We start from the raw sequence: 26,323 nt of genomic DNA on the forward strand, positions 1-26,323 counted from the left end.
ATTACTGAACTTTTAAATGTTCAAAATCCAGCCTAACCTCTTTGAAAAAAAGACTGAAAGAGAACTCCTCTTTTCCTTCCAAAAACCAGCCCCCTTTCTCTCTTGAAATGACCCTATTTATAACGAACAGGAAGTGGACCTTCATTGTTGCCAAAATGGATTTCCCAAGTGATTGAATATAGAAAACTCTTTGAGCAAAGCTGTACAGCAAAGGCAAATAACGAACAATAGCTTCAAGCTAATGTTCCAAGAAACTCAAGCAAATCTGGAACCAAGACCCCATCGGAAAAACTCGAACTCGCGGACTGAAAAATGAGTCATTTTTTAAAGGAGGGTTTTGAAGGTTTTGAACCAGAATTTCATGTCTGCTCAAGCATGATGACTGATGGAGTGTTTGGTCATTTCTGTGAAGGCTGCTGGTCGACGACTATGGTGCTGGAGGGGCGGACTGTTGCTGACTGGTTGACGAGTGACGACGTTGGGTCTGTTGGGGGCGTTGGACGTCGATGGAAAAGGCTGGACAGTGGTCAGCAGTGCAGCGACGGGAGCTTGGAGATGGCAGTAGGCATTGGTAGTAAAGCTGGCGTGAACGTAGGTGGTTGTTTGGATGAAGCTGGCGGATGTGAGGTGGTCGTTTGGACGAAGCTGGTGTGAAGGGAGGTTGTCGTTTTGGACGAAGCTGGTGGACGTTTCGAGCTGATGAAGAGAAGAGGTCAGCCATGGGGGTCAAGGGAGAAGGAGGGGTCGTTTGTTCGAAAAAAAGAAAGAGGGCAGCCATGGAGGTGAGGGAGAATGAGGGGTCATTTGGAGAAGATGAAGAGGAGAGGGGGCAGGTGGTTTAGGGTTTGTTGTTAGGGGTTGGAAATGAGAAATGAAGTGAAGAAAGGGGGGTGGTTGTTTGGGCTATGGGGCAGACCGGGTCAGGGATGGGGTATGGGCTGGGTATCCGGGTTTCAATTTCAAAGGGGAAGAAAAATTGTTTGGACTTTAAATTAATTTGGCCCAAATATGACTTAACACTCTTTTATTTTGCCTTTATTTTCTTAAACTAATAAAACTAAAAATTCCAAAAATCCTAAATTAACTTATAGGACTAGATTAATTTACAAAAGTACTACTAAATTTTAATAACAATTAACATACACAATCAAATAAAATCACATAACTTGGACATGAAATGCTAAAAATGCAAAAAATACATTATTTTGTGATTTTCTTTCTCTTAAAAGCAAAACATGGTTCAATTAATTCCTAAGTGCACAATTAAATCTTAAATGTGTATGCAACATATATTTTGGTATTTTTTCAATGAATTAAAACAAAGTAAACATTCACAGACAGAAATAATTATCCAAAATGTCACGCAAAATTCTCAAAATTGTACCCAAAGGCAATTTATTTTATTTTTCGATTTCTTTTGGAGTAGTTTTCGTGAAGCAAAAATTGCGTGCTCACAGGGATCAGAATGGAATTTCAAAAGTTGCAGTAGTTCCGTTGTATTATTTGGGATGTGTGTGCCAAATTTCAGGTCATTCAGACGTGGTTTAGTTGGGTTTTTTATCAAAAGCGTAATATAGAAGATTTTGAAATTCTTAGGCTTGAATCCGATACGAATTTGGTGTTTTGATATTGTTTTGAGCGTTCCGAAGGTTGGAACAAGTTTGAATGAGGTTATGGATATGTTGGCATGTTTGGTTGAGGTCCTGGGGGCCTCGGGTGAGTTTCGGGTGGTCAATCGGACCATTTCTTGTTGTTGAGAATTGCAGAAAAACTGTTGAAGTGTTGCAGAGAATTAGACCTTTGCGTTCGCGAGTAGGTCCGCACATTCGCAAAAGGTTAGCTGGTGAAGGTTGAGATTTTAACCTTTGCGTTCATGAGGAAGGCTCCGCATTCGCGAAGGACTGGGTGATTAGGCATCGCATTCGCGAGAAGGGGAGCGCGTTCGCATAGAGGAAGTTGGGTAGCTGAGTTTCATCGCGTTCGCGAGAGAAGGAGCACGATCGCGAAGGGTCAAGCTGAGGAGCCATCGCGTTTGCGAGCGGCTGGTCGCAATCACGAAGAGGACTTTTTGGTCAAAGTTGGTTTATGCTTCGCGAACGTGAGGCGTTAACCACGTTCGCGAAGAAGGAATTGTGGCCTGGGTAGAATGTTTAAATAGTCATCTTGTCCACGATTTTGGGGTTTATTTACACCATTTTGAGCGTTTTTGGAGTTGTTTGAAGGGGATCGAAGAGGTATTAAAGGGGAATCACTTGGAGGTAAGATTCATGAACTTAAAACTCGATTCTAATGTGAATTCCACCTAATTTAATCATGAAAATTAAGCCAAAAAATGAAGAACTACGGCTTCAAAACTTAGGCCTTTGATTGAGGATTTAAAAGACCATTTGTTGTCAGATTTCAGAACTTTTAATATGTATGAACTCGTTGGGAGATAAAGAATCTATTGATGTAAATTATCAAATTTCGAGGCATGGGCCCGGGGTCGGGTTTTGGTTGATTTCGGGATTTATGTTGAAATTTGATTATTTTCGCATGGGCTACGTTCCCTTAGCATATTTTGATATCGTGATTCTGATTTTGGATAGACTCGACGCGAGTGGAGGCCGATTCGAGGGGCAAAGGCATCGTGGGCTATAGTTTGGACCGGATTAAGGTGACTAATGATTGTAAATGAAGTTCTGAGGGTATGAAACCCCGGATTGCACATCGTTGTGCTATATTAAAGTGACGCACACGCTAGATGACAAGCGTGGGGTCGTGCACTGTTAGAGATTGTGACTTAGTCCATCCCGAACGATTGTTTTACCGCGTATTTGACTGGAAACTATTTGCTTTCATCATGTTTTGGGTTGAATGCAATATTTGGGCATCGAGCCAACTATTTGAACCCTTAGGGGATTTTTATTGATATTTTCTGAATGTTTTTACTTTATATTTGAACTCAGTCATGCTATATTTTACTGTTTTTCATAACTCAGCATGTTTACTCTACTTTAACACTTAAATGATATTTTTGGCTGAGTATAAAGTTTTACTGTTGCCCGAGTGGCTGTGAGATTCTGACTGAGTAAGGCCGAGGGCCTATGTTGTGAGGAAACACTGATTATAATTATGAGGCCGAGGGCCTGAGATTTGTACTCCACGAGTTGGCTTGTTGATATGAGGCTGAGGGCCTAGTGATTATGCCACGAGATGGCTTGATATTGCGCTTGGGTCGTAAGGGGCCCTTCCAGGAGTCTGCACACCCCCAGTGAGCGCGGGTACCCATTGTGATGTGAGATATAGCCTGAGGGGCTGGTATTGTTTCTGAGATATTACCCGAGGGGTGGATTTGTTGATATTCTGCCCAAGGGGTGATCCTTTATGTGTTTATTTTTCCTAATTGCCTGTTATTTACTTGTTTAATTGTTAAAAAGGCATTTTATGAAATTTAAACTGAACTAAGATGACTTGCATATTTTCACTGTTTTAATACTTTTACTTGTTTTTACTACTTCCTTATAGCCTGTTATGTGCCTTATGTGATTTTGTACTTCTCAATCTTTATTTATGATTGTTACTCAGTGAGTTGGAGTACTCACTTTACTCCCTGCACCCCGTATGCAGATTCACGCGCATTTGGTCCTGCTACCGAGTGTTGATCTTTCCAGCTCAGGCGGATCCGAAGATTCTCTAGGTAGTTGCCGGCGTTCGCAGCCTAGAGCTTCTTCCCTTATCTTACTTTTCTCTATTTTAGATTTGTATTAGACTATGTAGACTTTCTTGTCTTATTCCGGATTGTAGATTGCTTATGACTAGTGACACCCCGGTATCGGGCTGTGTTGGTTTTACTTCCGTATTGTTCTGTTCACTACTTACTTTGGGATTATTTATTACGTTTTAGACTTAATTCTTATTGTTTAATTACTTAAAACTGAAATGGAAAAGTGTCGGGTGGCCTTGTCTTCATGAGAGGCGCTATCACGACCGTGTCTGGGTTTAGGGACGTGACAAGTTGGTATCAGAGCCTAGGTTATATAGGTCTCACGAGTCATGAGCATGTTTAGTAGAGTCTCGCGGATCGATACGAAGATGTCTTTATTTATCTTCGAGAGGTTGCAGAACCTTTAGGAAAAACTTCATATTCTTCAAATTCTTGTCGTGCGAACTTGTTGATCTGAGTACTAAACTTATGTTATTCTATTCTCTCTGTATGGTGAGGAAACGCGCTACCGGACAGGATGGACGACCAGTAGTACCACCAGCTGTGTCCACTAGAGGTCGAGGACGCAGTCGTGGTCGTGGTAGGGGCAGGGGAGTGGCATGCACAGCAGCTAGAGCAGCACCTGCAGATCCACCAGCCGCCTCAATTCAGGATCAGGTCCCAGCTGTAGACGCTCCAGGGGCACCAGCTCAGGCACCAATCATGCCCATTGTGATTCCGAGTCTTTAGGAGGCCTTGGCTCATATTCTATCAGTTTGCACTAGCCTAGCTCTGGTCGTCTCAATAACTACAGCTGCAGTTACTTCTTAGGCCGGAGAAGGCACTCAGACTCCTACCGCTCGCACACTTGAGCAGGTCGTGCAGGGACTTCAGACACCGAGGGCACATGCAGCCCAGTCAGTTACAGCTGCTCAAGACTATGTAGTTCCTGCCATGCTAGAGGATGAGCAGCGTAGGTTGGAGAGGTTTGGTAGACTTCAGCCTCCAACTTTCAATGGTGCAGAGGGTGAGGATGCCCAGGGTTTCTTGGATAAGTGTCAGAGGATGCTTCATACAGCGGGTATTCTTGAGACCAGCGGGGTCGCTTTCACTATTTATCAGTTTTCTGGAGTTGCCTTCACTTGGTGGGAGGATTTTGAGAGGCGTAGGCCTATTGGTGCAGCACCCCTTACCTGGAAGCAGTTCTTTGTTATCTTTTTGGAGAAGTATGTGTCGTAGTCTCACAGAGAAAAGTTGCGCAGGGAGTTCGAGTGGTTACGTCAGGGAGAGATGACTATGTCGCAGTATGAGTTGAGGTTCTCTAAGTTAGCTCGCCATGCGATTTGGTTGGTTCCGATATATGGAGAGAGGATTAGGAGGTTTGTTAATGGCCTCACTTATCAGCTCCGTATTCTTATGACCAGAGAGAGGGTGACTGGTGCGACTTTTGAGGAGGTTGTAGACATTGCTCATGAGATTGAGTCTATTTGCCGCCAGGAGCGAAAGGAGAGAGAGGCCAAGAGGCCTCGAGGATCTAGTAGTTATAGCGGTGCTCCTTCGAGAAGTCAGTTTCAGTACGGTAGAGGTCGTCCATTCAGGCATGCTCATCCAGCTCGTCCAGGTTATCACGGGGCATCATCGGGTCATGGTTCTCACAGTTCTCACAGTTCTCATCAGGACCAGTCATCACTTAGTGTCCTCCCAGCTCAGAGTTCGTCCCGTGCTCCATCAGTTCAGGGATCTTCTATGCCAGGTGCATTTGCTAGTCATTTCGGTGGTAGGGGTTCCTTTCAGCCCCTGTCTCTAGCACCTGAAAGTTGCTATGAGTGTGGAGAGATGGGTCACATATGGAGGCAGTGTCCTCGTCGTCTTACGAGTCCATCTTAGCAGAGGAGTCAGCCATCGACTTCAGTACCAATTACCTCACCACCACCCACCTAGCCAGCTAGGGGTGGAGGTCAGTCAGCCAGAGGCCGTCCCAGAGGGGGAGGTCGATCAGGTGGCAGTCAGGCCCGTTTCTATGCACTTCTAGTGAGACCCAATTCTTGTTTTTGATGGTATTATTACAGGTATTGTTTTAGTCTGCCACAGAGATTCCTCTGTATTATTTGATCCCAGTTCTACCTTTTCTTATGTGTCATCATACTTTGCTCGTTATTTGGGTACGCCCCATGAGTCTCTTACTTCACATGTTCATGCATCTACCCCGGTGGGCAATACTATTATTGTAGACTGTGCGTACCGGGTCATGTATGGTGACTATTGGGGGTCTGGAGACCCAAGTGGATCTTTTATTATTATGTATGGTGGATTTTAATGTCATTTTTGGGCATGGATTGGCTATCTATGTGTCGCACTATTCTGGACTATCATGCCAAGACAGTCACATTGGCTATACCAGGTGTGCCACGGATTGAGTGGAGGGGTTTGACTGATTATGTTCCCAGTAGAGTGATATCATTCTTGAAGGCCCAGCGTATGGTTGGGAAGGGTTGCCTTTCGCGTCTAGCCTTTGTGAGGGATGTCAGTGCTAAGACTTCCAGTATTGATTTTGTTCTAATTGTGAAGGATTTTCCCGATGTGTTTCCTGCAGACCTGTCGGGCATGCCACCGGACAGGAATATTGATTTTGGTATTGATCTAGTGTCGGGCACTCAGCCTATTTCTATTCCGCCGTATCGTATGGCACCAACGGAGTTGAAGGAGTTAAAGGAGCAACTTCAGGAACTCCTTGATAAGGGGTTCATTCGGCCTAGTGTGTCACCTTGGGGTGTGTCGGTTCTATTTGTGAAGAAGAAGGATGGCACAATGAGGATGTGCATTGATTATAGGCAATTGAACAAAGTAACAATTAAGAACAAGTATCTTGTGCCTCGTATTGATGAGTTATTCGACCAGCAAGGAGCAAGAGTGTTCTCCAAGATTGATCTCCGTTCAGGTTATTACCAGTTGAAGACCAGGGACTCGGATATTCTTAAGACGGCCTTCAGGACTAGATATGGTCATTATGAGTTCCTTGTTATGTCGTTCAGTCTGACCAATGCCCCAACAATGGTCATGCATCTGATAAATAGCGTGTTTCGGCCTTATCTTGATTCATTCATGATTGTCTTCATTGATGATATTCTAGTGTACTCGCGTAGTCAGGAGGAGCACGGGGGAGCATTTGAGAGTTGTATAGCAGAGGCTGAGGGAGGAGAAGCTTTATGCAAAGTTCTCTATATGTGAGTTCTGGCTCAGTTCAGTGGCTTTCTTGGGGCACGTGGTGTCCAGCGAGGGTATTCAGGTTGATCCAAAGAAGATAGAGGTGGTTTAGAGTTGGCCCAGACCGTCCTCCACTACATAGATTCGTAGTTTTCTTGGTTTGGTTGGTTATTATCGCCGGTTTGTTTAGGGATTTTCATCTATTGCATCGCCATTGACCAAGTTGACTTAGAAGGGTGCTTCATTTGTATGGTCGGATGAGTGTGAGGAAAGCTTTCAGAAGCTCAAGACAGCATTGACCACGGCTCCAGTGTTAGTTTTGCCATCAGCTTCAGGTTCATATACCGTATATTCTGATGCTTCAAGAGTTATATTGGGTGTGTATTGATGTAGGAGGGTAGAGTTATTGCTTATGCTTTTCGTCAGTTGAAGCCCCATGAGAAGAACTACCCCATTCATGATTTGGAGTGGGTTATCATAGTTCACGCATTGAAGATTTGGAGGCATTATTTGTATGGTGTGTCTTAAGGTGTTTACTGATCATCGTAGCCTCAAACACTTGTTCAAATAGAAGGATCTCAATTTGAGGCAGCGAAGATGGTTGGAGTTGCTAAAGGATTATGATATTGCTATCTTGTACCATCCGGGGAAGGCCAATGTGGTGGCCGATGCTTTGAGCCGAAAGGCGGTGAGTATGGGGAGTTTGGCATATATTCCAGTAGGGGAGAAACCTCTTGCAGTTGATGTTTAGGCCTTGGCCAATCGGTTCGTGAGGTTAGACATTCAGAGCCCAGTCGGGTATTGGCTTGTGTCATTTTTCGGTCTTCCTTATATGATCGCATCAGAGAGCGCTAGTATGATGATCCGTATTTTTTTGTCCTAAAGGACAAAGTTCAGCACGATGATGCCAGAAATATGACTATTGGTGCTGATGGAGTGTTGAGGATGCAGGGCTGGATATGTGTGCCCAATATGGGCGGGCTTCGAGAGTTGATTCTGGAGGAGTCCCATAGTTCGCGGTATTCCATTCATCCGGGTTCCGTGAAGATGTATCAAGATTTGAGACATCTTTATTGGTGGAGGAGAATCAATAAAGACATTGTGGGATTTGTAGCTCGGTGTCTCACTTGTCAGCAGGTGAAATATGAGCATCAGAGACCAGGTGGTTTGCTTTAGCAGATAAATATTCCAGAGTAGAAGTGGGAGAGGATCACTATGGATTTTGTAGTTAGACTTCCACGGACTTCGAAGAAATTCGATGCTATTTGGGTGATTGTGGATCGGCTGACCAAGTCCGCGCACTTTATTCCTGTGTGTACTACCTATTCTTCAGAGCGGTTGGCAGGGATCTATATCCGAGAGATTGTTCGTTTGCATGGTATTCCGGTTTCCATCATTTCAGATAGAGGTACTCAGTTTACTTCTTAGTTTTGGAGAGCCGTGCAGAGAGAGTTGGGTACTCAGGTTGAGTTGAGCACAGCTTTTCACCCTCAGACGGACGGACAGCACGAGCGCACTATTCAGATATTAGAGGACATGTTGAGTGCTTATGTCATTGATTTTGGAGGGTCATGGGATTAGTTTCTACCGCTTGCAGAGTTTGCTTATAACAACAGCTACTAGTCGAGTATTCAGATGGCTCCATATGAGGCTTTGTATGGGAGGCGGTATAGATCTCCAGTTGGTTGGTTCGAGTCGGGTGAGGCTAGGCTATTGGGGATAGACTTAGTGCAGGATGCTTTAGAAAAGGTGAAGGTAATTCAGGAGAGGATTCGTACAGCGTAGTCGAGGCAAAAGAGTTATACTGACAGGAAGGTTCAAAATGTGTCCTACATGGTTGGTGAGAAGGTTCTGTTGAAGGTTTCACCCATGAAGGGTGTTATGATATTTAGGAAGAAGGGTAAATTGAGTCTTTGGTTCATTAGGCCTTTTGAGATGCTTCAGAGGATTGGGGAGGTGGCTTATGAGCTTGCTTTGGCACCCAGATTGTTGAGTGTACATCCGGTATTTCATGTTTCTATACTCTAAAAGTATGTTGAGGATCCGTCTCATGTTCTGGATTTCAGCACGGTTTAGTTAGATGATGATATGACTTATGATGTGGAGCCAGCAGCTATTTTGGAGGGTCAGGTTAGAAAGTTGAGATTAAAGGATATAGCTTCAGTGAAAGTGTAGTGGAGAGGTTGGGCCATGAAGGAGGCTACCTAGGAGACCAAGCAGGAGATGCGAAGCAGATATCCTCACCTATTTGAGGCTTCAGGTATGTTTCTTGACTCGTTCGAGGACAAACGTTTGTTTAAGAGGGGGGATGTGACGACCCGGCCAGTTGTCTCATGCGTTACCGCTCCGTTTTCCCTATTTCTGCTTCTTATTACTTAGTTTATCAGTTTTATATGTGATCGGGTTGGTTGGCTTAGGTTTGGAAAGGATTTGGTAAGGTTTGAGATACTTAGTCTCTTTTGAGAAAGCTTAAGTTGGAAAAGTTAATCGGATGTTGACGTATGTGTTAGAGGGATCGAATGTGAGTTCTGATGGTTCGGATAGCTTCGGGAGGTGATTTTGGATTTAGGAGCGTGATCAGAATGAGTTTTGGAGGTCCGGTGTAGATTTAGGCTTGAATTAGCGAAATTGAATTTTTGGCATTTTCCGGTTGGTAGGTAAGATTTTTATATGGCGGTCATAATGGAATTCCGAGAGTTGCAGTAGTTATATTGTGTCATTTGGGATATGTGTACAAAATTTCAAGTCATTCGGACGTGGTTTGGTTGGGTTTTTGATCAAAAGCGTAATTTAGAAGATTTTGGAATTCTTAGGCTTGAATCCGATGCGAATTTGGTGTTTTGATGTTGTTTTGAGCATTCCGAAGGTTGGAACAAGTTTGAATGAAGTTATGGGATAAATTGGCATGTTTGGTTGAGGTCCCGGGGGCCTCAGGTGAGTTTCGGGTGGTAAATCGAACCATTTCTTGTTGTTGAGAATTGCAGAAAAACTGTTGAAGTGTTGCAGAGAATTAGACCTTTGCGTTCGCGAGTAGGTCCGCGCCCTCGTGACGGGTTAGCTGGTGAAGGCTGAGATTTTAGCCTTCACGTTCACGAGGAAGGCTCCGCATTCGTGAAGGGCTGGGTGATTAGGCATCGCGTTCACGAGAAGGGGAGCGCGTCCGCGTAGAGGAAGTTGGGCAGCTGAGTTTCAGGGTGTTTGTTCATCGCGTTCGTGAGAGAAGGAGCGAGATCGCGAAGGGTCAAGCTGAGGAGTCATCGTGTTCATGAGCGGCTGGTCGCGATCACGAAGAGGAATTTTTTGTCAAATTTGGTTTGTGCTTCGCGAACGCGAGGCGTTGACTGCGTTCGCGAAGAAGGAATTGAGGATTGTGCAGAATATTTAAATAGTCGTCTTGTCCACGATTTTGGGGTTTATTTCCACCATTGTTTAGCATATTTGGAGCTTTTTGAAGGAGATTGAAGAGGTATATAAGGGAAATCACTTGGAGGTAAGATTCATGGACTTAAAACTCAATTGTAATGTGAATTCCACCTAATTTAATCATGGAAATTAAGCCAAAAATTGAAGAACTAGAGCTTGGAAACGTAGGCCTTTGATTGAGGATTTGAAGGACCATTTGAGGTCGGATTTCAGAACTGTTAATATGTATGAACTTGTGGGGAGATAAGGAATCTACTGATATAAAAATTATCAAATTCCGAGATGTGGGCCCGGGGTCGAATTTTGGTTGTTTTCGGGATTTATGTTGAAATTTGATTATTTTTGCATGTGCTTCGTTCCCTTAGCATATTTTGACATCGTGATTCTGATTTTGGATAGACTCGATGCAAGGGGAGGCCGATTCGAGGGGCAAAGGCGTCGCGGGCTATAGTTTGTACCGGATTGAGGTGACTAATGATTGTAAATGAAGTTCTGAGGGTATGAAACCCCGGATTACACATCGTTGTGCTATATTAAAGTGACGCACACACTAGATGACGAGCGTGGGGTCGTGCACTGTTGGAGATTGTGACTTAGTCCATCCCGAACGATTGTTTTACCGCGTATTTGACTGGAAACTATTTGCTTTCATCATGTTTTGGGTTGAATGCAATATTTGGGCATCGAGCCAACTATTTGAACCCTTAGGGGATTTTTATTGATATTTTCTAAATGTTTTTACTTTATACTTGAACTCAGTCATGCTATATTTTACTGTTTTTCATAACTTAGCCATGTTTACTTTGCTTTAACACTTAAATGATATTTTGGGCTGAGCACAAAGTTTTACTGTTGCCGGAGTGGCTTTAAGATTCTGACTGAGTAAGGCTGAGGGCCTATTTTGTAAGAAAACACTAATTATGATTATGAGGCCGAGAGCCTGAGATTTGTATGCCATGAGATGGCTTGTTGATATGAGGTCGAGGGCCTAGTGATTACGCCACGAGATGGCTTGATATTGCGCTTGGGCCGTAAGGGGCCCCTCCAGGAGTCTGCACACCCCCAGTGAGCGCAGGTACCCATTATGATGTGAGATATATCCCGAGGGACTGATATTGTTTCTAAGATATTACCCAAGGGCCGGATTTGTTGATATTGTGCCCGAGGGGCGATCCTTTATGTGTTTATTTTTCCTAATTGCCTGTCATTTACTTGCTTAATTGTTAAAAAGGCATTTTATGAAATTTAAACTGAACTAAGGTGACTTGCATATTTTCACTGTTTCAATACTTTTACTGGCTTTTACTACTTCCTTATAGCCTGTTATGTGCCTTATGTGATTTTGTGCTTCTCAGTCTTTATTTATGATTGTTACTTAGTAAGTTGGAGTACTCACTTTACTCCTTGCACCCCGTGTGCAGATTCAGGCGCATCTGGTCCCGCTACCGAGTGTTAATCTTTCCAGCTCAAGCGGATTTGAAGATTCTCTAGGTAGCTGTCGGCGTTCGCAGCCTAGATCTTCTTCCCTAATATTACTTTTCTCTATTTTAGATCTGTATTAGACTATGTAGACTTTCTTGTCTTATTCCGGATTGTAAATTGCTCATGACTAGTGACACCCCGGTATCGAGCTGTGTTGGTTTTACTTCCGTATTGTTCTGTTCACTACTTACTTTGGTATTATTTATTACGTTTTAGACTTAATTCTTATTGTTTAATTGCTTAAAATTGAAATAGGAAAGTGCCGGCTGGCCTTGTCGTCATAAGAGGTGCCATCACGACTGGGTCCGGGTTTAGGGTCGTGACAAAGGGCCTGACCACAAGGGTCTATTGTATGCAACCTTACTGTGCATTTCTGTAAGAGGCTGTATCCAAGATTCAAACCCGTGATCTCCTGAAATACCAGTTAATATAAACTCAGATAAAAATCAGAGATAGAGCTTGATATGAATAAATACCTGAAATTACATATTGGACGAATGGAACTTGTCTAGACACCATTGTTTCTTCTTCTGTGATGCCTTTGGCCTCGCTGCTTCTTTCGCCTTCTTATGGTAATTTTGTGTTTTATTTCTTCAACAATCCAAGAAAGCCAATTGGGATTTCGAGCTGAAAGCATGATATATGCAATGGATAATCAGATAATTAACCCACTTCCATATCCCATAAGAGCAGCTTTCAAAAATCATTAATAAATTGAGAAGTGCTTTCTTCATCCAAAATGCGTGTTGTGTTGTTTGTCTCTGGAATCCTGCTACTTCCACAACCTTCCGAAACTGGGAAACCATGCAATCCATCATTACCTTCATATGAGTTATTCTCAAAGGTATGAAATTGAGGTCCTTGAAGAATGCGTCCTTGAAGATGATTGTGGGCGAGATTTAAGACTGCAAGAGATGTAAGAGAAGCAAGTTGTTTTGGTATCTTTCCTGAAAGCTGGTTATATTTAAGGTCCAATGTTTTCACTAGAGATAACTTTCCGAGTGATGATGGTATATCAGCTTGCAATCTATTATGAGACAAATTAAATACACGCAGTGCAATGAGATCTCCCAGAATACTAGGAATATGTCCTTCAAATTTGTTACTTGAAAGATCGATAGTGGTGTACAAAGACAAGATTCTCACAACTTCACGCTCCAGTCCCTTTGTCACAATAACTACTCAGTCTTCATAATATCCAAATCTTGGTGCCTTCTTTGTTTGATTAGTTCTCATCATGGCTTTGAAGTGATGAAAAAGACTTGTTGGCAACTCTGTTGTAAATGCATTGCAAGAGAGATCCAATATCTGAAGATAAGGAAACAAGTTTTTAGTCCTTGAAGCTCTGATGGATCCATGCAATTTATTGGATCTCAAACTTAAAACTTGTAGCTTTGGAAGAGTCCCCAACCACATAGGGAATGTGTCATTTAGGTGATTGTTTCCTAAATCAAGAACTTCCAACTCTTTGCAATTGGCTAAAGATTTTGGGATTTTTTCCTCTAGCTTATTGTCATGCAAGTTGAAGCTTGTCAGTCTACTTCCAACTCTAAAAGTTGTTTGGAGATTCCCAGAAAGAAAATTGTATTGCATATCTAAAACCTCAAGTCTGTAACTCATGTTACCCAAACAATGTGGAATTTCTCCCTTTAGATTGTTTCTTGCCAAATCAAGAAATATTAATGTTGTCAAATCGCAAACAGAAGAAGGAATCTTCCCACTGAGACTATTATTTTATATGAAAAAATAACTTAGAGAGTACGGTAGAATGGGATGCAGAAGCGGAATTGGGATGCAGGTTCGAAAATTCTGGGCCAGAAAGTATATAAACTCTCCTTCGCGATTTTCATCCTTTCTTCACCATTTTTAAATCGATTTTGGATCTTTGGGGAGGACTTTGGAGAAGGAATCAGAGGGAACTTCATTGAGGTAAGATTTTTTATCATAAAACTTGTTCCTATGGTGTTATTTCATTGATTATGCTTGAAATTTATGGAAATTTATGGGTAAATATTGAAGAAACCAGGGCTTGAGATTGGAGACCTTTGAGTAAGGGTTTAAGAGGTCATTTGTGGTCGAGTTTTGGTACTTTTGATATGGATGAACTCGTGGGAGGACAAGGAGTTTATTGTTGTAATTTTTATCGAATTCCGAGACGTGGGCTCGGGGTCGGGTTTTGGTTAATTTCGGGATTGGTGTTTTAATTTGATTTCCTTCGAGTGGGCTTTGTTCCCTTAGCATATTTTGATGGTTATGTTCTAATTTTGGTTATATTTGGAGCATTTGGAGGCCGATTCGAGAGGTAAAGGCATAGCGGGCTAGAATTTGGACCGGACATAAGTAAGTAATGATTGTAAATGATGTCCTGAGGGTATGAAACTCCAGATTTCACATCGTTGTGCTACTATGAGGTGACGCACATGCTAGATGACGAGCGTTGGGTCATGCACCATTGGGGATTGTGACTTAGTCCATCCCGTATGACTGTTTAACTGCGTATTTAATTGAAAATTGTTTGCTATCATCATGTTTGGGTTGAATGTCATGTTTGGGCCCCGTGCCAACTGTTTTGGACCCTTAAGGGATTTGTACTACTATTCCTCACTATTTTGACTTCGTATTTGTACTCAGTCATGCTATATTCTACTGTTTTCACAACTCACCCATCTTTACTCATTTTTGATATTTTTTAAATGATATTTTGGTCAGAGCATCATGTTTTACTGTTGCCTGAGTGGCTTGTGAGATTCTGACTGAGTAAGGCCGAAGGCCTGTGTTGTGAGGATACCACGGGATCGAGCTGCGCGCCGTAGCAATATTACACAGATTCATGATTATGAGGCTGAGAGCCTGAGTTGTTACGCCACGAGATGGCTTGTTAAGCACTGGGTTGCGAACGCCGAGCAGCTACCTAGTGAACTCCGAACAGCCTGCTGGAAGCAATCAACTCTCGCTAGCGGGACACGAGGCTCCTGAATCTGCACACAGGGTGCAGGGAATAATGTGAGTACGCCAACTCAGTAAGTAATAAAAGTAAAGGTAGCTGAGTGATAAGAAAACACGTAAAAACACAGAAAAATGCTACAAAGAGGTGGTATAAGACCAATACAATGCAATAAAACTATGAAAACTTGTAAAAACACCTTAGTTCAATAAAATCCTCTTTAAAACATCTTTTAATAGTTCAAACGAGTAAATGAAAACAGGGAGAAAAGATAGATACATAAATCAACCCATCGAGCAAAATATCAATAGAATCAGCCCTCGGGCAATAACATGGAACAACATCAGCCCCTTGGGCTATAACACATATCACACTGGGTACCCGCGCTCACTGGGGGTGTAGAGACTCTGGGAGGGCCCCCTTATGTCCCAAGCGCTCACTTGGTCGTTGTGATAAACGGTAACGACCAAGAATGGTTAGTTAATGCACGACGACTACAGTAGTGTAAGCTCAGTAGGAGACATTAGGTATATGCTTTTGGAATATCCTTCATGTTGTACCTTTTTAAGGTTTCAAAGGGGATTGTCTCTTATAAATAGGGAGAAACAAACATTCTGTAGGGGATCCATCTGAAAGAGAATACAAAAGACAACCTTGTTCATTGTACACAGATCCGAAATTTAGCATCTATGTTTGATATTAAAAAGACTCTAGATCCTACAATCATCTGAGCAACATCTATTGGTTAAGTCAATCGCATTCATTATGTTTAATTTCTACATCTAAAGTTGCCACATTTATGACCAATCATTTGGTTCCGATATACTAGGAAGCATCTTTCATCTTGTTCATCACTGAATCTGGATTTTATTACGCTTGGCTGAGATTTACCCAATCATCTTCATTAATTGATTTAATCAAAAAGGTTTTGGTATCTTTTGGTCAAACAGTTTGGTGCCGTCTGTGGGAATTTCTTTAGCTAAGATTTTAGTTTCATTTGGTCCAACCAAATAAGAATTTAGAAGAAAAAGAAAAAAATAGAAAAAAATAGAAAAATCCAAAAATCCCCAGCATCTGAAACTGGGGCAAAGATTTTATTTCATTTTTGAAAGAGCCGATTCCAAGAGTTATAAGTCTACAACCCCTCATTTTGAGTTTATTTTGAGTCTTTACGCCGACGTTTCTTTCCAACCCTATCCAAAAACCTTCCAAATAAAGACCTTCCAATATGCCTTTAAGAATGCCAAGAGACGCATGCAATGAGCAACATTTGTGGCATGACGCAGAACATCGTCGAGCTGCTCACAAAAAGAGGGAAAGAAAAAGAAAATGAAAAATGAGAGAGTCTTATTAGTAAAAACCTTCACAGGCACTGTAAGGCGACGGTAAGTAGAGAAAAATAAATAAGAGAGACTTACTGGTGAAAACCTCTCAGGGCACCACTAGTCGAAAGTGAGTCATGAAGCTGATACAAAGGATTGGCACGAACAAGCCCGACTTCAAAGATCATAAGAATGGTAAAAGGGAAGATTGGATTAGTTTCATAGATCAGGTCGTTGAGTCCAAAATGCATGTCATGATTCATTAAGGCTAGTTATTTACAAAAAAAAAACTCTTCCTTCTGTCCTTCCGACAGGGGCATTTCTTGTTAATACTTGTTTCTTTGCATCATTTGTGTCCTTCACCCTGAGTCAGTCCTTCTCAAAACAAGCAAAAAATACCAGCTTTTTAGTTGTACACTGCGTGGCTGCGTGAGATTTTACACTCCTTGTAGCTGCCTTTTATATGTAGCAGCAAGTTTTGACTGTTTTTCTACTGTCGATGTGGGACTCATTCTTCTTCTTCACTCCCTTCACCATTCCTTCACTTACTATCCTATAGAATCGACTTTACTGTTCTGTATCCTTCCACGTTTGATTAATCTAATTTCAAGGCGTTAGAGTGAAATGAGTAAAGGAAAGATAATATCTTATTTAATGCTATTCTGCTTCTATAAATGCATTGGGTGAATTGATCAGAGTCTTTCTCAGCTGAGTTGCATTTGCTAGAATCTTTATGGATCAACACGTACATAGGGGCTATAATAATTTTGAAGAAGCTAAGTCTTCTCAATTGAGAATGGACAAGCAGTCTCTAAATCCTTGTGTAACTGCTTCTGCAGAATGAGGGCCGTGTTTATATATACTTACTACCACAATGAAAAATGTCATCTTGTAGTACAAACACAGTTCTCCTCTATTTGCCCAGTTTGGTGTAGCTGGAGAAGTGATCGTCTTATCATTGGACTCAAAAGTCAAAAGATGGGTTGTTTTACAGGGTGTTTGGATTGACTTTTTAAGTTGGTCAAACTAGTTTTTAAACTTTTTTTAAGCTTATTTGAGTGTTTGGCAAAATTTAAAAAGTGCTTGACTTTTAAGAAAAAAATAGATAACTATATAACAAAAAATGAATGTCACTTAAGCAGCAATTTCTTTTGTTGAAGACTTCGGTAGGGGCCACGCGAACGCAGGCCTCTACTGCCTCAAACTATGATGTAGGCTCGACCACTTGGGCCAACCTTAGGCAGGCACTCCTCCAAAGTGCAATGGAGGTCACCAACCCAGGCCACGAGCCTTGTTGATCGCTCAATGACCTCGTCCAGGTAAGTATGTTTCACCGAAGCTCCTTGCCATGATTTTACTGCCCTTCAACTCGTTGTTCTTTGTGCCAGCCGATGAAGGACATCTAGTGCTCCGAAACAATTTACTGTGACTTGCAGACTGGTTATTTATTTCAATCTAAGATTAAATGCTTATCCATAAACACTATTATTATATCCACATTTAGTTTCCCTTGATCGTAAAACCCATAGCTTCCCTTTCTTTCCCTCAATTAAATGAAACGCGCAAATAAATAACAAAGAGAGCAAAAAAGTAAAAGATGAAAGAAACCAAAATGAAACTGGATGGAGATTCATTCGGAATTTGAAAAAGTTATTTCAGCTAATTCAAACTGGCTCCATGTCCCACTTTAGTACTGAAAAGAAGTTAAACATAAAAAGTCTGAAACTAGAATTGTAGCGTATGCCACCTTTAGTAAAAGGTGGAAGCATAGTTCGCTTTGTGCTCGCTGCGTGAATGCATGAATTTCTCCATTTGTTGTAGCTTTCTTTTTATATAAAACAGCATGTTCTCGATTACTCTTTCACTTACGGTGTGGGACTCACTCCTTTTCCTCCGTTAGGTTTTATTCAACTTTGAGGCACTAGTTCTCCTTCTTCTTCTTCGGTCTCTTCACCATTCTTTCACTTAATGATATGTGAGTACGTGACAATATACATGCATGTTTCAAGTAGAAGCGACTTTGATTTGCTTTCCTTTCCTTCATCATTTGATTCGTTTAAACTCCAACTCGCTTCAGTTTCTTGGTGGCTGTGAAGAAATATATAAGCTCACAAACTTATTGCTGAAATGTCCTTAAAATGGGGTTGTACTACATATCTTGAAAATCCAATACAATGCAGGCTTAGTTTTTAAAGTTATCAAAAAGGACCCAATTGGAAGAATAAGAAAACAAAGCACCTGGTTATTTTAGTTTGCTTCAAAATGACACTACCTATCACGGAAAGGACAGAGAGGCTACTCAAAGATGAAAGATAATAAACGTGTTTGATGCTTCTAAGTTTCCTATCTTCTCATTACGGGAAATAAAGCTCCACAAAAAACAATTTTAAGTTGAAGAATTGGGTAGGGGCCGCGCGAACGCAGGCCCCCACTGCCACAAATTATGACGTAGGCTCGGCCACTTGGGCCGACCTTAGGCGGGCACCCTTCCAAAGTGCAATGGAGGTCACCAACCTAGGCCATGGGTCTTGTTGATCGCCCATTGACCCCGTCCAGGTAAGTATGTTTCCTTGAAGCTCTGTCCTATGGTTTTATATCCCTCCAGCTCCTGGTTTTCCTTTGTATCAGCCGATATGGGACATCTTGTGCCTAAGCTCTCCCTCCTATTTTTTCAAGTCATTTACTACTACAGAGTGGTTGTTTGTTTCAAATCTAAGATATGCTTACTTGAGATTTAACCACTGCTTCCCTTTCTTTGCCTCAATTTTAGGAAACACGCAGATAAGTAACAAAAATACGTAAAACAGGAAAGAAAGATAGAATGAACCTAAATGGAGATTAATCTGGATTTTGAATAAATTGTGTTTGAATTAGTAGTTAACTGAAAAGAGAAAATCAAAGTGCTCGCATCTTATGACATTTATGGAGAAGATATTAACAAAGTATGCAAAACAATCTATCAGAAGATTGGATTACTAGCAGGGTGTGCATTATCCGGATTAAATCAAAAAATCAAATTGAGACACCAAAAAAATTGTTATTTGGTTTTTGATTTCATTTTGGATCAGAAGATTGGATTACTAGCAGGGTGTGCATTATCCGGATTAAATCAAAAAATCAAATTGAGACACCAAAAAAATTGTTATTTGGTTTTTGATTTCATTTTGGATTAAAAATTTTAAAAATAAAAATTGGTTTTAAATTTTTTAAAAATAAAAATTGAAAAATCAAAAAATCAAATTATTTATGTTATATATATATATATATATGATGATTCCTTGGAACATGGACGTTAAAGGAATCAACTAGTATTAAGTATTTAAGTCATAGAGTGAATACGTTAAAATCCCTCGAAACTATCACCATTTTACGAGTATCATACACAAACTATTTGGTATTTCGTGTACCCCTAGACTATAAATCTCTTTAGATTAAAAACCTCCCAGTTGATTATGTGATAAAATATTTGGATAACTTGGTGAAAGTCTTGTGGGAGATGAAAGAAGTCTTAAAAAGAAGTACACCTTGCCATTTCTAACAGGCGTTGTTATGTGAATACTCAATAGTTTATGTATGAACTCGCAAAATAGTGACAGTTTAGGAGGATGTTAACCTATTCACTCAAGATTTTATTTCACGTTTATTACTACTTGATGGAAAGAGTTTTTGGAGCGTGATGTTTACGCACTAGGCTATATTCTTCTGTGGGTATTTTAATATGAGTTCATTTCATGGTAGTTTAGGAGGATTCAGTGAAATAACAATAGTTTAGATATAAATCTCGCAAAAAAAAAGTGATAGTTTATGGGAATTTTAACATATTCACTCTAAATTATACCTACATTTTGTTTTGATTAATGATATTTAGGTGTGGAAGCTTATTTTTGTTGACTTGTTGCATAATGCTTTTATAGGAAATTACAACTATATGCGAGCATCTCATCAAATATGTATTACTCATAAAACTATGTAAGAGATTTGACATTACAACTCCTCATTTGTACTATTTATTCTTTTCGTGTTACCCAAATTTGTCAATTGATTGTATTAGATCCTTATTAAGGTGTATAACAAAACCAAATAACTGAAAAATCAAACAAAAGAAAAACTCAAACCAAACCAGGTTTACTTTAGTTCAAATTAGATTGCAATTTTTCAAAACCGAAAACCAAAAGATCAGATAATGAAAAACCGAATGTACTAAGTACTAGTTAAGTAATATATATATACACACAAGCCACAAGGTTAGAATAGCTAAAGTTATATAAACAGTTTATCAATATAGTTTTAAGACATAATTTATTCTTAAGTTTATACTCTGTATTGCTTCACCATTTAAACACGGAAAACATCATTTATGTAATACAAAAAGAGTGGCACTAGAATTGTAGGGGGTTTCTCAATAAAGAGAACCCCTCCAAAAATAGGCATATGCCACTAAATGCAGCGCGCACACGGTATTCTTTAGTAAAAGGCGAAAGAATAGTTCGCTTTGTGCTCATTGCGTGGCTGCGTGAGTTTTATGAGAGAACGTGCTTCCCATTTTATATTGTAACAATGTTTGGATTTACTCTTTCTTATCGATGTGGGAGTTGAACTTTATGAAATTCAGTCTCCTTCCTTGTTTTATCCATTTAAGATTTGATTCGTTTTCACTGTTTCGCTAATTGTGAAGTAAAGATGCGGAGAATCTGTTCTATAGATTGCGTTCAGTGTCTTGGTGAAGAATAAAAGCTCACCAACTGATTGATGAAATGCCGCACACAATTGTGTTGCGCAACCAGAGCTGGATGTGCATTTCGCTGGTAAGTGCAGGTGTAGGGCTGGGCATATATCGGGTATAACCGATAGCCCGAACCGATAAAAGCTTATTGGGGTATCGCTATCGGGTTATTAGGTTAACGGTCCGGTAACGGTTTAATATTTTTTCACTAATGGGTTATCGGTTCGGGCCTCGATTTGCCCAATTTCTTAACGGGTAAACCGATAACCCAATAAGAATTAGTACTATTTCAATTGTGTTTGGACAACTATTGAATTACTAATACTCTTGTTGCTCTTGCTACAATTAGACTCTGAAGAAAGACATTGATCCCCTGATTTATGGTTTGGCAGGAAACCAAAAAATAATTATTTATGTTCCTGTTAACTTCAAATATTAGTTGTGGCCAGAATGCAGAAATGGGTAGTATACTATATGTGAATTTTTCTCTTTTTTGTTTTACTCCGGTTAATTGTCTTTTTTTTTTCCTTAACTCTAGATTGAGTTATCTTATCAGGTAAACTGATAACTGAACCGATAATGGTTAATAACCGATAAGCGATATCTTATCGGTTCGGTTATCGGTTTATCATATTTGTAAACCGATAACCGATATGCAAAACCGATAATATTCACAACCGAACTGAACCGACCGATGCCCAACCCTATGTCACGTGTATGACACTCCTTGTCTTCTCTTCAATTACACACCTATTATGGTTTTTTAAAATCACTAATTTTATAGATTTTTGTTTTCAAATAGAAATAGCCATGCATTATATTTTACTTGAGTTTTTGACTAAAATTGTCCCTTATTTATGGGAGTAGGTTTATTTTTGTCCTCCAAATATAACTCAGAGCATCTTTAATCTCTTAACTTTGCTAAAGCGGAGCATCTTTGGTCTTAGTAACAGACCCATGTTAAAAACTAACGGTGTTATCCCCTGTGACTCTCATGACTGTAAAACACTGAACCCACGGTGAAAGACTAACTTCATTCTTGATTCCCCCCAAATAAACCCTTTACCAAAAGCCTAAGCCCCTCTGGAAAAAGCTTGCTCAATTGATGGGAACAAGAAAATAACTTAAGTGAAGAAGCTTATTTCTTCATCTCCAGTAATGATTATTTGATCCCATGGTAGTGGAATACCCAATTGTGATTCGATTTTAGCAAAGAATACTATTTGGGTTTTAGTATGTAAGTTGTTGCTGAAAAGGATTAGTTATGCTGCTAAAGTTTGGTATTTTTTGTTGGTCTGAAAGGGTTTTCTTTTGCTGCTATAAAAGAACAACCTTGTTGTTGTAAAGGGTTCATTTTGTTGCTGAAGGCTGGTGTAAAAGAGTCACAAGAATAGTTGTCTAACATCTCTATTTTTTCTGGTCACAAAACAGTGAGGAGTATTTTTTTAACATTATTTTTGCTACCGCAATTGGGTTTTTAAATAGGATTTCAGCTGCTGGGTTTTGGTCTCACTATTGCTTTTCTTAGATCTGCCTCTTCTTCTGTTAGGCTTTTCATGATTTCTTAGATGTTTTAACATATTTCTCTATGAAGGAGATAATTTTAGCGACTCTTTATTTTTGGTTTTGGTTTTGTTGTATCAACTAATGATTTGCTTGACTATAGATTCTAACAAGTTATGCAACTGAATTCATTGCTACTTATAATAAAACCAGTCATACACTTGAATGATTTGCTTGACCATATCCTAAGAAAATGGATAAGGCATGAAGAAAATGAAGAAGGCAGAACCTAGAGGGGAATCATCACGTGAGAGTCACAGGGATAGCACCGTTAGCTTTTAATATAGATCTGTTAGTGAGAGCAAAGATGCTCCATTTTAGCAAAGTTGAGGGGTTAAAGATACTCTAAGCTATATTTGGAAGATAGAAATAGACCTACTCCTATAGATAAGGGATAATTTTAGTCAAAAACTCTGTTTTACTCCTACATACTTAAAGCATTGGATCAGTCCCTATCCACAGCTCACAGGTTAGTCAATTGAATGGCTGGAGCTCCTTTAGGATCGATTTGTTGAGGTCATGAAACTTATCGGCATCGTTTGATGAATTGCTGGTCAATATTCTTTTCCATAATGACGTATCTATGTGTTAAAAAATGTCTTTATTCAATTAATCAATTAATTACATATCAACCATACATTAGTTGAAATCATTTATATGCATCTTTTTAACCTATTCAAAGAATTTATTAAGTTACTAATTTTTGCATTAAAATAGGTTGTCTATACCCGGTGAAGGTGCAGTTTTTCCTCCAGACCTTGCGTGAATGCGGAATATTTGTGCACCGGGGTGAAAAGAAAAGATTGATTTTGTGCAAATCTTTATCTATCGTAATCTTCTCTTTGGAATCAACCGTGTTTCATAAAACTCCGTATATGCAACATATGTTTTTTTCGTCCTCCAAAAAAGAAACCTACTCCCTCCGTTTATTTTTAGTTGTCCACATTTGACTTTGCACTCCCTTTAAGAAAAAATAAATGAAGTATGTATTTGACAATTTTACCAATAATAATGATAGCTTTTTAAAAAGTCTTGGGAAATGATTTGGGGAATAAGTAGTTAATGATAAGGGTAAAACATGGGGAAAAAATTATTTTTCTCTTGATTTAGTATAGTGGACAAGTAAAAGTGAAAATGTATTTTTAGTATAGTGGACAAATAAAAGTGAACGGAGGAAATATTAATTAAAGTCATCAGTATAAGAAAGATTGTGATAGTGTGTTGATCGCACAACTGTAGTAATCGAACTACAACAGAACTGGGGTGTGCCAATTACAACCTGAGCCATGGCCATTACAAAAAGGAGCATGGGAATAGCTAGCACTGCAGGGAGGGATCATCCGGCTACATGTAGTGCCCGCCTGCTACTACCAAAGGTGAATGTAGCCTTAGGCTTACGTGTTCAATTGAATTCATAAATTTCGACACTGATATAAATTTATATGTAAAAATCAATTAAATTTCAATTAATATTTGATCCGAACCTATAATTTTAACAGCATAATAAATTCAATGCTAAATATCATAAAAACTAAAATTATTAAATTTAAATCTTGAATTCATCTCTAAAAAGTTATTTTCCGGTGTCGTCATTCCCCTACAATCTAAGAAATTATTTCAGCAATGTGAAATATTTTTTCAGAATTAAACAAGCACATTTCTATTTATTTAGAGGATACAGAAATCAGTAAAATTAAATAATACCAGCATATTTGGAATGGGGAAATAAACACATGTTACAAAAGAAATCGGAACACACAAAAGGCTAGGCGTAATTGAAAATGAGAAGGTTTGTAGTAGTGATTACTAATCATTAGCAATCATGAGATAAAATAAATTGGAAGAAGAAGGATTTTTTTTTGTCTTGCTAATGATGATCTTCTTGTCTAGTTGAGAGCCTATTTATAGGCATATGTGCATGGATCCATATGATGAGAGGAAAGAACGTGGCAAATGCAATTGCCACTTTTCAAAAGCTTTTTGCCATATATCTCTTCCCTTCTAGAAGGTTTGCCACATGTTTTTGGTTAAGACATTTGTCACAAGTGTCTTTAAAATATTGCCACAATTGAAAGCTTGAACAAGTGGATCTTGAATTTCAAATATAACGAGTTTAAATTAAGTGGATATTGTTGAAATCTTTTTTGAAAACATTGGAAAAGATGAAGACTTTCTATATAAACTATTCTCAGTTGGGCATATTATCAATGTCTTTGATATTTTGTACTAAAAGAACGAGGATATTTGAGAAATATGTAAAAATATTGAAGCTTTCTTGATTTCAAATTGTTTAGAGTTTTGGCAAGTCAAACTTCAGGCCTGTATTTCTAAACTTCATACTCGTGCGTTTGAAGTTGATTTAAAGCGGCTAAACTTGCAAAAATTGAACGTTGACTATTTGTTCACTTCGCCCTTCACGGGATTACCAGCAGGTTGTAGCCCTGTTTTAGTTTGTAGCAACCTTCTTTTACTGGTGATGTCCAGCTAACGAGAATAGAGATTTTTAGAGGATCTCTATTATATATGTTGGCGAGATAATAAGTAGGCAACTGGACATAAAAATTATGATTTTTGATGAAAAAATAATATGTGAAGTTAAACTGAAAAGGGATATTTAGAATTTGAAATTATATTTAGACTTATATTTTACTTGAAAAAATATTGTAGTTTAGTGCGAAAAAATAATTTTTTACTTGCAAAGTTAAAACTTCTTTAAAAAACTACTAACCGCATACCAAGCATGCATGCTAGGAACTTAGAACAACCTCGTCTCATCTAGGCTATAAATATCCTACTTTATTTATTTGTCATACACATTTGATTACATATAACATTTGAGATTATTTATCGTGTACTCTTCGTATTCTTTTGCAAGATATCTTTCTCTTTTGTCTTTTTCAAGGATTGTAATCCATTTCAACATAGTCACATCAAAGGCCGACGATCAATAAGATTTCTCTTATTTGACCTCAATTCCATTTTATTTATCGCTATTGTTCTTCATTTCAGTATATGCACTTTGGATTAATCAATTTGCTAGTGGCGGTAAAATACGGACAACTAAGTAAGATTCATTTCTTCCAATTTTATTTCTCTCTCTACAACTGCTCCGCATCACCTCTCTCGGCTGGGTGTATCTCACAATTCACTCAATCCTCCCAACATTGTATTAGAGCTATCGATCAGTAGTCCTTTGAGCTGAAACACCACGAGTTCGAGCAATTGTAGTGCGTAGTGAGGTGGATTTCATCGAAAATTGTGCATTTTCTGAATTTTTTCCGGAGTAATTGAGGTCTAGAAACCCTAAATTTTTTCGCCGTTGTCAAATCTTCAACTTCTCCTATCGGTTCATCATGCCAAATGCTTCAACAACCGAAGGACGTATTATTGTCGGCTTGATTGAGAAATTTAGTGACATTCATCCTAGAAATCCATTGTATTTACTCCCATCGGATTCACTAGTTAGCATCTTAATTCCTCAACATCTAACTAGAATTGAAAACTATACTACATGTTGTAATTCAATGAGAGTTGCATTACTGTCTAAAAACAAGTTAGGGTTTATCGATGTATAAGGATGATTTGATACATAAGTGGGATATATGTAATGCTTTTGTTTTTTTCATGGATTACCAATTCGTATCAAGAGAGCTTGCAAATAGCCTTATGTACTCTTCTAATGCACAGTGTGGATGGACTTGAAAGAGCGCTTCGATAAATGGAATCTCAGACGAGTGTATCAATTGCATCGTGAAATCTATACTATGACTCAAGGCACTTCTTGGCTACCTCAAATCCCTGTATGAGTTAAAACAAGCAATTAGACAGTGGAATCTGAAGCTAACCTTGACCAATTATGGCTATGTCCAAAGCAAGCTTGACTGCTATATGTTCACTAAAAGGCACAAGGGGGACATTGTTGTAATTTTGGTGTATGTTGATGTCTTGTTAATCGCAGGTAGCAATGTCACACTGAT

At 39.5% G+C, this 26,323-nt stretch overlaps 3 non-coding genes and 1 pseudogene across 3 annotated transcripts; all 4 read right to left on the bottom strand.

Moving 5' to 3' along the window:
- Nucleotides 1–12,302: 12,302 nt before the first annotated feature.
- The window catches only part of LOC107760636 (receptor-like protein Cf-9 homolog), a 73,195-nt pseudogene continuing 59,174 nt past the window's right edge, over nt 12,303–26,323 (bottom strand).
- LOC142182424 (U1 spliceosomal RNA) lies at nt 17,227–17,387 on the bottom strand. Its single transcript, XR_012711257.1, has one exon. It is a non-coding gene; the product is annotated as a U1 spliceosomal RNA (small nuclear RNA).
- Nucleotides 18,464–18,624, bottom strand: LOC142182391 (U1 spliceosomal RNA). The gene has a single exon (XR_012711226.1). It is a non-coding gene; the product is annotated as a U1 spliceosomal RNA (small nuclear RNA).
- On the bottom strand, nt 20,455–20,571 carry LOC142182452 (U5 spliceosomal RNA). Its single transcript, XR_012711273.1, has one exon. It is a non-coding gene; the product is annotated as a U5 spliceosomal RNA (small nuclear RNA).

Source organism: Nicotiana tabacum, chromosome 6 (assembly GCF_000715075.1).
Source record: "Nicotiana tabacum cultivar K326 chromosome 6, ASM71507v2, whole genome shotgun sequence".
Classification (NCBI taxonomy): Eukaryota; Viridiplantae; Streptophyta; class Magnoliopsida; order Solanales; family Solanaceae; genus Nicotiana; species Nicotiana tabacum.